Source organism: Apium graveolens, chromosome 5, assembly GCF_009905375.1.
Source record: "Apium graveolens cultivar Ventura chromosome 5, ASM990537v1, whole genome shotgun sequence".
Lineage (NCBI taxonomy): Eukaryota > Viridiplantae > Streptophyta > Magnoliopsida > Apiales > Apiaceae > Apium > Apium graveolens.
In genome coordinates, this window is record NC_133651.1 from 55766245 (window position 1) to 55778487 (window position 12243).

General features: G+C 34.4%; 1 pseudogene; it reads right to left on the reverse strand.

Annotated features, from left to right (window-relative positions):
* Positions 1-6295: 6295 nt before the first annotated feature.
* Positions 6296-7880, reverse strand: LOC141661402 (hydroquinone glucosyltransferase-like; annotated as a pseudogene).
* Between the last annotated feature and the right edge of the window lie 4363 nt (positions 7881-12243).

Sequence of the window (12243 nt, forward strand, 5' to 3'; positions counted from 1 at the left end):
AATTCCCCACTGGTCATCACCCTGGTCGCAATAGGACCTTATGATGGACTGCCACTCAGCCACTTATGCATTTGATGGACTCCCACTGAGCCACTTACACTATCATGGACGCCCATTGAGCCCATGTTGCTTATGCCGACTCAAATAGATGGACTTACTTCCCGAATGTTGGGTAAGTAATCAATTCATTTACCAAAACCGCAACCTTGTTGCGAATATAAAATACACCACAGAGCTGGATCCCTCAGGTTTTGAGCGAGTATTTAAATCCCCTTAAAAAGGAAGATCTTAAATATAAAAATGAGTTTTGGGATCCGCTCTAACTTTTAAAAATTATTTTGAAGACTCGAAAACACTTTAAAGAGTGTTTGGAGTAATGTTGATTTAATGAAGTAAATCAGTCCCAATATTTTTAGAAAATGTCTGAATATTATTATTTAAATAATATTCCCATAAAGAATAATCTTTATACAAATAATTGAGTAGAAGTTGTAAGACTTATACTTAAATTGAGTATTAAATAACCAAAGATATACTTATACGAAAGTACTATCTTTATTTGAATAATCGAAAATAAGTTTGATTATCGACACCTTATTCTTTAATAAAATAAAGAATATATTTCAGTAAATAATCGGAGTCATAGGTCCTCAAATGGATATTCAAATAATATTCATTAAATAATATAAACTGAGTCATAAGTCCTCGAATGAATATTCGAAATAATATTCATTAAATAAAATAAAAGGAGTCATAAGCCCTCAAATAAATATTCGAAATAATATTCATTAAATAAAATAAAAGGAGTCATAAGCCCCCGAATGAATATTCGAAATAATATTCATTAAATAAAATAAAAGGAGTCATAAGTCCTCAGATGAATATTCGAAATAATATTCATTAATAAAAATAAAGTTATCGAATAAACCTTATTCGATTAATAGTTTTGAAAAATATAACTATATATATATAAATATATATATATATATAAAATCTACTCGGGATCCTCGACTCCCGGTTTTAGAAAATGTTTTCACCTTTGGGTCCCTATACTAAGGGTATATGCAAATTACCGCTATTCTCTAGCATAGGTATTATCAATTGAACCAACAGATATATAAATCAAGAATATGAAACAGGCATGCATATATACCATATCACATGCTACAATATATCGCAAGAATTTGCTAATAACCAATATGCATTTATCGCAAGATCATGCATATACACATATACATCACAACAACAGTTATACGGGTAGAAAACTTGCCTGAGCGACTGGGGGTGATAAGAGGCTCGGGACGAGTCTGGTAACCTATAAACAACAAGTAAGTTGGAATTAAACCAAAGTCACTTGTAAATCTATACTTTAACCAACTTAGACTCTAACGCTCGTTTTGCGCTCACTGATTCTCTTAAGTCACTCGAGTACCCTCGGCTCCACCATTTTTAATAATTTAACCATTACGAGTTTTAAGGCGATTCCTTCGCGAATGTCTTACCAACTGCCTAAAACTCTTACCATAATTGTTTCATACATTAATTAACCCTTTTTGGTCTTTAACCTATGTTTCAAAGTAAGGCGAGGGGAAAAGTTTCGTTCGCGAAACGCCGTTACTTAAAACGGTCGTTTCTCCTAAACCGTACATCGGAATCAAACGAACTACATATCAAAACGAAGCTCGTAACATGAGCTATCTAAACATGGCAATGGTCATAATCTAGCAGGCAGTTTTCGGATCCAAATATTATGAACAAAAGCAGTCTAAAGTAAATCGGACATTATGACGACTATGTTTACGCGATTTCCCAAATTTAAACCAACTCAAAACAACCACAATTCAACCCCAATTCACAATCCAATCCAAACTCCATCTAAAATAAATTACAACAGCCCCAAACCAACTCATTATAATCCATTTACTTACTCCTAAAACTTGAATTTAAACTATACTACATTCTTTAACCAATCTTAAGATTTCAACAATTCAATCACCACCATTCCAACCCAAACTCTTAAACAAACATGCTTCAAGCTACTCTTTACCCTAACAACCAAAATCAACCTAGTATACAAATTAAAGCTAGGGTTTGGAGATGATATACCTTCCTTGAAGTGGTGTGAGTAGCTAGGAAGCCTTAAGAAGCCTTGAGGAGTCTTAGGAAAGCTTGGATCTTAAAGGAAAATCAAGAAAAATAAAGTTAAAACCTTGAAATCACTATTCATTATCTTCTTCATTGATTTATTGGAGAAGATAGAGAATGAATTGGTGGCTTAAACTCATAATATAACCATAACTATGCATAAGGAACACTAGGGAATTATCTTACCAATTTAGGAAGCCTTGATCTTGAGTTTTGAAAATTTTCCCTTTGAAATTGGCAAAAAGCCGAGAGCAAGCTCTTGTTGAATGAAAGAAATGATTTTGTGTTTTGCTTTGATTTGTTTTGGTTGGTTGTTTTTGTTTTGTTTTGGTTAATTACATTATTAACCTTGGACTTTGTGTGGTTCTACTTCAACCACATCTCCTTCCTTCCCATGTCATGCTTATGTCATGCTATGATGTCATCTTTCCCTCTTTGTCCTCTTCTCATTGGTTGGGTGACATCATCCTCTCTAATCCCTTTGATTAACTTCCTAATTGTTTGCCTAATGACCGCTGATCTGTTATATGGTTCGCTTAACTTTCGTTTTCGTTTATCGTTTGAGGAATCATACCCGGGATCTTATTACTTAGGTTCCCTTAACCTTTCTCAATATATTATATTCCTTTTATGATCCTCTCTTATAATCCTTTAATTTGAATCATTTTTATCCTGTGACCTTATACTCAATTCTTTCCGTATCTAGTGGATTTCCGGGAAAAATCAAAGTGTTCGAAATTGGATTCTGACGATCTTTACATACACTTATATACCATGTAGAGTACTAATAAGATCTCAGAATATCCATAACAGAACCCCTACATAGTGTGTCATGAAAAGTTTTCTTGTTCAGAAATTTCAGCAAAAACACTATTCACAAGGGTTACAAAAGGTTCAAAATTTTGGGGTTATTACAGGGGAGATTGTTAGATATATTTGATAATGTCATGACTAATATGATTTATGTTTAGTTTTCAGATCTTACTTAAAGAGGACAAATCAGTACTTAACTGAAATCAGCACTTATACTAAAGTAAGAACTTAAGTTATCAGTACTTAAGGTTTAGGAGATATTTATCAGGAGATAATATCAGGACTTAAAGGAAACTTTCAGATAAGGAAGGCGGCTGATTGAAAGGAAAGAAGATCAAGACAAACGTAAGAAGAGATATGCATGAAGAAGGAATTCTATGAAGAATGGAATACTTGGAAGAAAAGATATCTGATTGATATATTTTAGGAAGCAGAATTATATTCCATATCATTTAGCAATTATCTTGTAACTGTGTAGTATATAAACACAGACATAGGGTTTACACTATAAGTGTTATCATTATCGAGAATATTATTCATTGTAACCCTAGCAGCTCTCATGATATTTGTTCATCACTGAGAGAGGACAGTTCCATATTGTAACAGAGTTTATTGCTTTGAATAAAGTCTGTTTTCTGTTACTTGTGTTATTAGAATTGGAGTTCATTGTGCTATACACTGTATTTAACCCCCTTCTACAGTGTGTCTGACCTAACAAAGACAGTGACAAGGTCACATATACCAGCTGTAAATATTCCTTGCAAAATCAAAATTTCGGATGAAGAGAATAAAGTTTTGCTAGCAAACGAGTCTAAAGCCCGCCAGAAGCGTGGCAGACCTATTGGATCCAAAGATAAAAATCCTAGAAAATCAAGGAAACTAGATAAGTAAGTTGGTACATCAAATGACATCATTTTTAAAGAAATGGACATGATCACCGAAGAGACGTCTTCAAAGGATGATCAAATACATGAAATTGATGATAATGAAGAGATCTCAATAAATTATATCATTTCAAGTAAAAGGTGGAATAGAAAAGAAATTGTCATGGATGAAATTTTTTCATATGCGGTTGCTCTTGACATTTCTAAAGAAATTTAGGATCATGAACCTAGATCGATCTATGAATGTAAAAGAAAAGGTGATTGGCCAAAATGGAAAGATGCTATAGAGGCAGAGTTGAAGTCACTTGAAAAACGTCAAGTTTTTGGACATTGTCCAAACACCTGCATGTGTAAAACCCGTTGTATATAGATGGGTTTTTGTGCGCAAAAGAAATGATAAAAATGAAGTTGTGAGATACAAGGCACGTCTTGTTACACAAGGTTTCTCACAAAGACCGGGAATTGATTATGAACAAACTTATTCGCCAGTAATGGATGCGACAACATTTAGATTTTTACTAAGTTTATCAATTCTAGAAGGGCTCCGCATGAATTTAATGGATGTTGTGACTGCTTACTTATATGGGTCACTTGATAATGACATATACATGAAAATCCTGACGGATTAAAAATGCCTGAAGCATACAGTTCAAGACCCCGAGAGATTTATTCAATTAAATTATGAAGATCATTGTACGGGTTGAAACAATCAGGACGTATGTGGTATAATCGTCTTAGTGAGTACCTTTTGAAATATGGTTATACTAATAATGTTATTTGTCCATGTGTTTTTATTAAAGGGACAAAATTGGGGTTTACTATCATTGATGTCTATGTTGATGATCTAAAAATCATTGGGACCCCAGATGAACTTCATGAGATGATTGAATATTTGAAAAGAGAATTTGAAATGAAAGACTTGGGTAAAACGAAACTTTGTCTTAGTTTTCAGGTTGAACATTTATCTAAAGGAATCTTTGTCCACTAGTCAACTTATGTTGAAAAGATCCTTAAGCGATTTATAATGGATAAATCATATCATGTTAGTACTCCTATGAAGGATCCATTCCGTCCAAGAGAAAAGGGAGAAGAACTTCTTGGTCCAGAAGTACAATATCTTAGTGTCATTGGTGCACTAATGTATCTTGCCAATTGCACACGTCCTGATATTGCATTTTCTGTTAATCTATTAGCAAGACATAGTTCTGCTCCAACTCGAAGATATTGGACTGGTGTGAAACAGATATTTAGGTATCTTCGAGGAACAATGGATATGGGTTTATTTTATGCTAAAGACTCACAAGTGGAATTAGTTGGTTATGCAGATGCAGGATATTGGTTTGATCCTCATAAAGGAAGGTCACAAACAGGTTATATATTCATGTATGGTGATACTGCAATATCTTGGCGCTCAACAAAATAGACTCTTGCAACAACTTCTTCAAATTATGCTAAATTATTGGCCCTTCATGAAGCAAGTCGAGAATGTGTATGGCTGAGGTCTCTTGTTCACCATATTCGAGACTCATGTGGTCTTTTAGTCAATAAAAGAATTCCTACCACGTTGTATGAAGAGAATGAAGCTTGCATCATTCAGACACGTGAAGGCTACATTAAAGGAGATCAGACAAAGCACATTGATCCAAAATTCTTCTTCACCCATGAACTTCAGCAAAGGGGAGAGATTGATGTTTGTCAGATTCGTTCATGTGAAAATCCAGCAGATTTGTTTACAAAATTACTTCCTGCTTCTTCGTTCGAGAAATTGGTGCACAAAATTGGAATGCGAAAACTTCGAGATCTATGTTGATATTCGTAGTCATGTCAAAATGAGGGGGAGATATAATACACTCATTATTACACGAGCAACACATGTACTCTTTTTCCTTCACTAGGGTTTTTCCCACAGGGTTTTTCCTAGTAAGATTTTAACGAGGCATGTAGTTGTACGAGTCATCCAAGGGGGAGTGTTATGATATTATTGTATGACTCTTGACTTTCTAGATGTACTTTGGCCTTTCACTTTTATCCCATTAATTGACAGAAACTCTGGCTTTTCACTTCTCAAGTAACCTATGTTTTAGAAGTCTATAAAAGACTTGCATGTACATTATCTTGTAATATCAACAAACATGAAATCTTAAGTTCTTTCTTATTCTCTCTACTTTTATATTATATATTACATAACAGTCTTCATTATATTTTGCATTTTAGGAGGTTATACCCATATCATCTACTCTTGTAGCTAATAACAAATAAAACATATATGAATCATGTATTAGTTGTGGTTAGGTCATTTGTGAAGTTGAATTTATTTTTGTTTTCACTTTACCGGTGAACTTGATATCAATATACACTTGAAATCCACTTATATAGCAACAGGACACTACAAACATGTAACACAAGACATACATAGATTATATGACAAAATGTGAAGTAAACTAAAGGGTCTAAGAAAACAATATAAGAAAATGTACTTGAACATTAATCAAATGATAACCTTAAATAAACCATTTGCTAGCTACTTGAGCCATGACTTCTTTTGATGATCCATCGTCACTAAGAACCTTGGCAGCGACGTCTTTTAGGTCTATCATCTTGGTTCGATAATGTTTACCTTCTTCTCCTTCCATTAAACCATTAACAACCTTTGCAATTTCTACACTCTCCACCAGATCATTTTCACCAACTTGTGGCCGCAATGCAACTTTAAGATCTTCAGATAGCGTTATAGCATTCATCTTTTGCTCTGCAAAGAGTGGCCATGAAATCATAGGCACACCATTCACCACACTCTCAAGGATTGAGTTCCAGCCACAATGAGTTAAGAAGCCACCAGTTGAGCCATGACTAAGTATTTGTGCTTGTGGTGCCCAGTGAGGCACCACTAGACCCTGGCTTTTGGTCCTTTCAGTGAACCCTTGTGGTAAGAAATGAGTTGGGTTTTATTACTATAGCTCTCAAAGAATGCTGCATTGGCAATTTCATCATTCGGACTTCTAATAACCCATAAGAATCTTTGCTCGCTCATTTCCAATCCCAAGGCCAACTCAGTGATCTGATTAGACGTGAGTGTCCCGCCACTCCCAAAGGAGATAAACAGGACAGAACCACTAGGCTGATTATCTAACCACCTTAAACAATCCAACCCATCAGCACCAGAACTGGAATGATGCATTTGTATGAGTGCCCCAACCGGGTAAATGGGTGGGCTACCCAACTCTTGTAAAGCTTTAATAGCTCCTCTCTCTAAGTCCATAAAGCTATTTACGATTATCCCTTCAACCAATCTATACCTCTTTGCCTGATGAAGCAACCACTTGTAAGCATCATTCTTCCTATCTTGGACCGGGTCAGGTAGATCCCTCCAATGGACTGGAATACAACCAGGAATCTGGACTGGGTCAGGCAAGTCTCAATACTCACACCTAGTTGTTTCATCGAGCTTAGGCAGATGAAGCATCAATGACAAACCCATGGCAGTTGAGGGGAAAAAAATGTAAGGTGACACCTTATTTTATATGGCTACATCAAGTGCATCAGTAACAAAAACATCGACAACGAAGCTAGCCATCTTCTTTGTTGCATGTATTAATTTAAACGTGTCACAAAGCGAAGGCAAAGATCTTGATATCATTATACAGATCCGTGTTTCAATCATAACATCATATGATAAATCATCCAAGTTAACTTGAGGAAGCACAACATAGTCTAAACCACTTGACAATGTATCTAGAAATGTTTTTTGAGCTTTAGAAATAGGTCCATCAGTAAGTACAATGAAAGTTGCAGTTAATCTGTGAAGGGTACTGAGTCTTTTAGCAAATTGAACAAGCGGAATGAGATGACCCATCCCAGGATTTGGGAAAATAGCCATATGAGATGGTTTTGGCATTTCAGCAAACACTTGATATAAAATGAAAGTAGCTAGAGTTTTATAATTGATATAAGAGATATGCAATACCTGCTTATATAAAAGATTGGATATTGCTGTGAATTGTGATATTAATATTATTTTCACATTTTGTGTAATGAGAACCTCAAATTATGAGCCTGATAGTGCTAGGAATTGGTGCGATGATCTAAACATGATGTAAAGATAAAGATGATGATACTGGGACCACAAGTTCCCTTGTGAGGCCAAGGCGCTAATGATAAGTTCATTTTTAAACCCAGAATAACTAGCTATGATTTGCCAGCCAGCTTTTAAGGTTATACATCCAAATATTACTTCTAAGTATCAATGAAGGTACAAGAGAACGAGTCGTGAATAATAAAGTTCCATTGTAAAAGGAGAATCTAAAAGCCAGATAATTTACAAAATTTAAAACGAAATACCAAACAACTAATAAACTCCGTTGATTACATTTACTGGCATGCTTCCTTCAAGATTCCTTGTATACAATTAATCTTTGACAACACTAGACAACATATAAGTTGACAAGTCACCACTCACCAGCACACCAGCATGATCAAATTTCATCATTAAGACACCAATACAAAAAAGTTGCAGCAACAACTCTTAATTTCTGATTCCGTCTCCTTGAGACCACACATTGTGATCATGCAACTGCCACAGCCAGCAAACACTTTCGGTCCTACTGAGAAACTCTATCTGTATATGAGAAAACAATTTTAACCTTCAACCTAGTATCAATTAGTTTGTGTGTGTGAATGTGCATTCTCGGAACCAGAATCTGAAATGAAAGGGGATGAAATATGTAATAACGAAATTTTTATAGGTTATTCAGGGTTAGCTGAGGCTCAAAGTAAAATTTACTGATTTTCGAAATAACAAAATGAGACTTCAAGAAAAATCATCATTCTGACTTATCGCCACTTGGAGTGTGTGTGATCCTTTTATCACCTAGAATTTTTGTAGAGAGTACTTACATGAGAATTGATAAGGATATATATGAATTAGGGTATGTTCAACTACAGATTATACCTTTTGCGTGCCTCCAAAAGTTCTTTTTTAGTGAGGATTATCCACTATCATAAAATGGCATTTTTAAGACAGTATTACACGGTTGAATGAAGGGTTCATACATCTTATATTGAACTGTTTCTTTATAATGGGTAGGATCTTTTCACTAAGACAGAGCCCAGAAAAGGAGAGAGGGTTGCTGCAGCTCGGTGGAGAATGTTGAGGACTGTAAAATGTATAATGACTATGCGCTAGGAAGAGAGAGAATAATATCTCTAACTCTGTTTCGGTGTTTAAAATTTGTTGCTTGTGTTACATCCTCTTGACCAAACATGATATGGTTTGATAACTACCTTATCTTATATAAGAACATCATTTGAATTGTTAGATAAATATAGTTTTGTTATTTGTTGTAATCTAATGCCAATTAACAAATTTTAATCTAATTATCCTTAAACACTCTGACTTCTCCTCTGAATTTGTCCAACCCAATTCAGATGCTTGTGATGAAATTGTATCCAGGAAACTACTTATCTTGGAAAGCCCAGATTATATCACTACTCCGTGGTAATAATCTTATCCGATTTGTTGATGGAACCTCTAAGGCTCCTCCGTTTGTCATTCCGGGTGCAACTAAAGATTCGGCCCCTGTCGAAAATTCTGATTACATTCTATGGTATCAACAAGATCAAAATCTTCTCAGCCTCTTAATATCTTCTTTATGCGAGGATATAATCCCTCTTATTATTGATGCATAATCGTCAAGAGAATTGTGGATTATGCTTGAAAAGGCATATGCATCACCATCCGTAACAAGAATGTTCAACCTTCATCTCACTCTCCAGGAGATGAAACAGAATGATGACTCCGTCGCGATATATTTATACAAAGCGAAGGCCATTGTTGATCAGCTTACCGCTGATGGACGTCCTATTTCCACGGCCGATTTCAATTTTATTGTCTTTAAGGAATTACGCCGTGAATTTCATCCCGCAATTCCGAATCTTGCTGATAAAAGAGGTGATGTCTCATTTACTGATCTTCATAGTAATTTATCAAACTATGAATTATTGTTAAATAATTTCAGCATTCCATCTCAACCGAGAATAGAACCAGTCATGTCACCTCTCCCTATTTCTCCGTCTCTTACTGTTTCTCCATCGGATAACTACACACAACGCACTTCGATGCGTTCTGGGAACAACTATGGAAACCGTTATCGTTCTTCTAGAGTTACTCCTGCACCAATTGATACTTCTTCTAGAGCTTCCAGCAATCAAAATCATCACCCTGCTCTAGGCTCAGGCAGAACAACTGGAAACAACAACAGGTCTTACTTCCATAGATCTGTACAATGTCAAATATGACACCGCTACAATCATACAGTTGATGCATGTCGTCAACGCTATAATCACGCTAATCCGCCAATCCTTGCCACTCCAGCTTCAGCTCACACTGCGTCATTTTATCCAAACAACTTAACGGATGTTTGGTTCCCACTAGAGCTACTCATCATGCCACACTGGATCTACAATCACTAGATCATGGCTCTATTTACACTACGTCATAGATTGCTTTAAACAACACCCAAATTGTGTTGCTATAAACCCGAAAAAATGTTGCTAAAGACCTAAAAAGGGCTAAAGCAATATCAGAGTTATGTTGACCCGTAACTAGTCAGTATAGGTATCTATAGTAATACAACAACCTTTCTATTGCAACACAGCAAATCCTTTACAATAAATATTATAATAACACATATACTTAGTTGCAAAAGATCATAGAATTTATCAAACATATTATCAAATTGGTAGGGCCCACATATGGAGCCCGCATAAATAATTTTAAAAAAATCATATTCGAAAGTTTATTTTTGCTTGTTTTCTTTTCTTTTTTTTCACAAATATATTAATAAATAGAACAATGTTTAATTTCAAAATATAAATAAAAATATTTCAAAAATAATTAAACTAACTCAATCTAAATTAATAAATATAAAGTCATGGATTATTATAAAGTGATAAATCAAGTTATGTAAAATCTATATTTTATTACAAAGAGAGGCAAAGTTGTATCGAATGATAAGATTCATTGAATCTCTCTGAATCGGAGTCTACAATCATCATATCTCCGTGCTTTGCCCTAGTATTGCATCAAGTTGCTCCTCTGTCATGTTCTCAGTGTACTGGACATTAGTCATTTGCTGGATAAGTTCCTAAAATGGAGATAAAGATTAAATAAATTATACATTAGCCATTTTCAATTGAATGATAACTACTACCTCAGCATTAAAAGCACTCTGCTAAACATAATAATAACTTCTGACTTAACAGGTAACTAAACTAATATACAAACATAAGTACCAACATAATAATAACTAAACTGCTAAACATATTAATTAAATCACATATTAAAAAAATCACACATTTACATATAGTTGATCACCTAACATAGCTAATATACGCCAAGGCTTCAGCGTAGGTACCTCCTAACATTTAAAAGGTTTGTCTTTGTTTATTTGACACGTATTAGAAATCAGGATATTAATTTTTTGTTTAAAAATTAACTTTTATTATATTCTGGTCAAGTCAGTCTTGTTTATTTACTATCTAAATAGCACTCTAATTACTGAAAACCTTTTAATACATAATTTGGAAACAGCTACATACAAACATGCATTTAAAACTTGGGCCCATCCGCAAAACCTGGTAATAACATCAACGAAAGACACGGCCTTGGAAAACATTATTGAAAATATATAAAAGTAAATACATGGAATTTCAAAATTAGTAAAACTAAAAAGGGAATGATGGGCTAATGAAGCAGCAGCGTTATTGCAAACTGAACCATGTCAAAGTTTATTTCATTTTCAAACATAAAAAGTTATATAACAAAAATATATGCTACTAACTGATAAATACATAAATAATGCAAGATTTACCACTACAAAACAAAATAAATATATATATATTAATAAAAAACAGAATCACTATATATTAGGCAAGAAGTATGTAGCTGTTTCCTGAAGAGCAGGATTAATTACGTATATTAAGAGCTGGAGATATATGACATATATATCAGAATTTCACATCAGAATATTTCTATAATGAGCTAATTTTAAAGTGTGTAAAAAAATACCTGAATGATATTTTTAATACGCCAGACCCCTGTTTCTGAGTAACTTTGTGCTAATCACCAGGATGCATTGCCCTCAATTCTTGTGGAGTTATCATACCATTAACGTTAAGACAAAAGCAATAAACTATGTAAGCTAGTCTAAATGGTTTGGCTAAACATTATTATAAAATTTTTGATTCAAAATACAAGTACAAGGGCAAACCAGAGTCTGCTTAACCTTAGAGTTTCTGGATCAAAACAACACCTGCAGCCTGCAGGAAATCTACAAAATACAAACTTACCTGCACTGGATACAAAATTTGTTATAGTTGGGAATTAAACAACTAAAGAGCAATG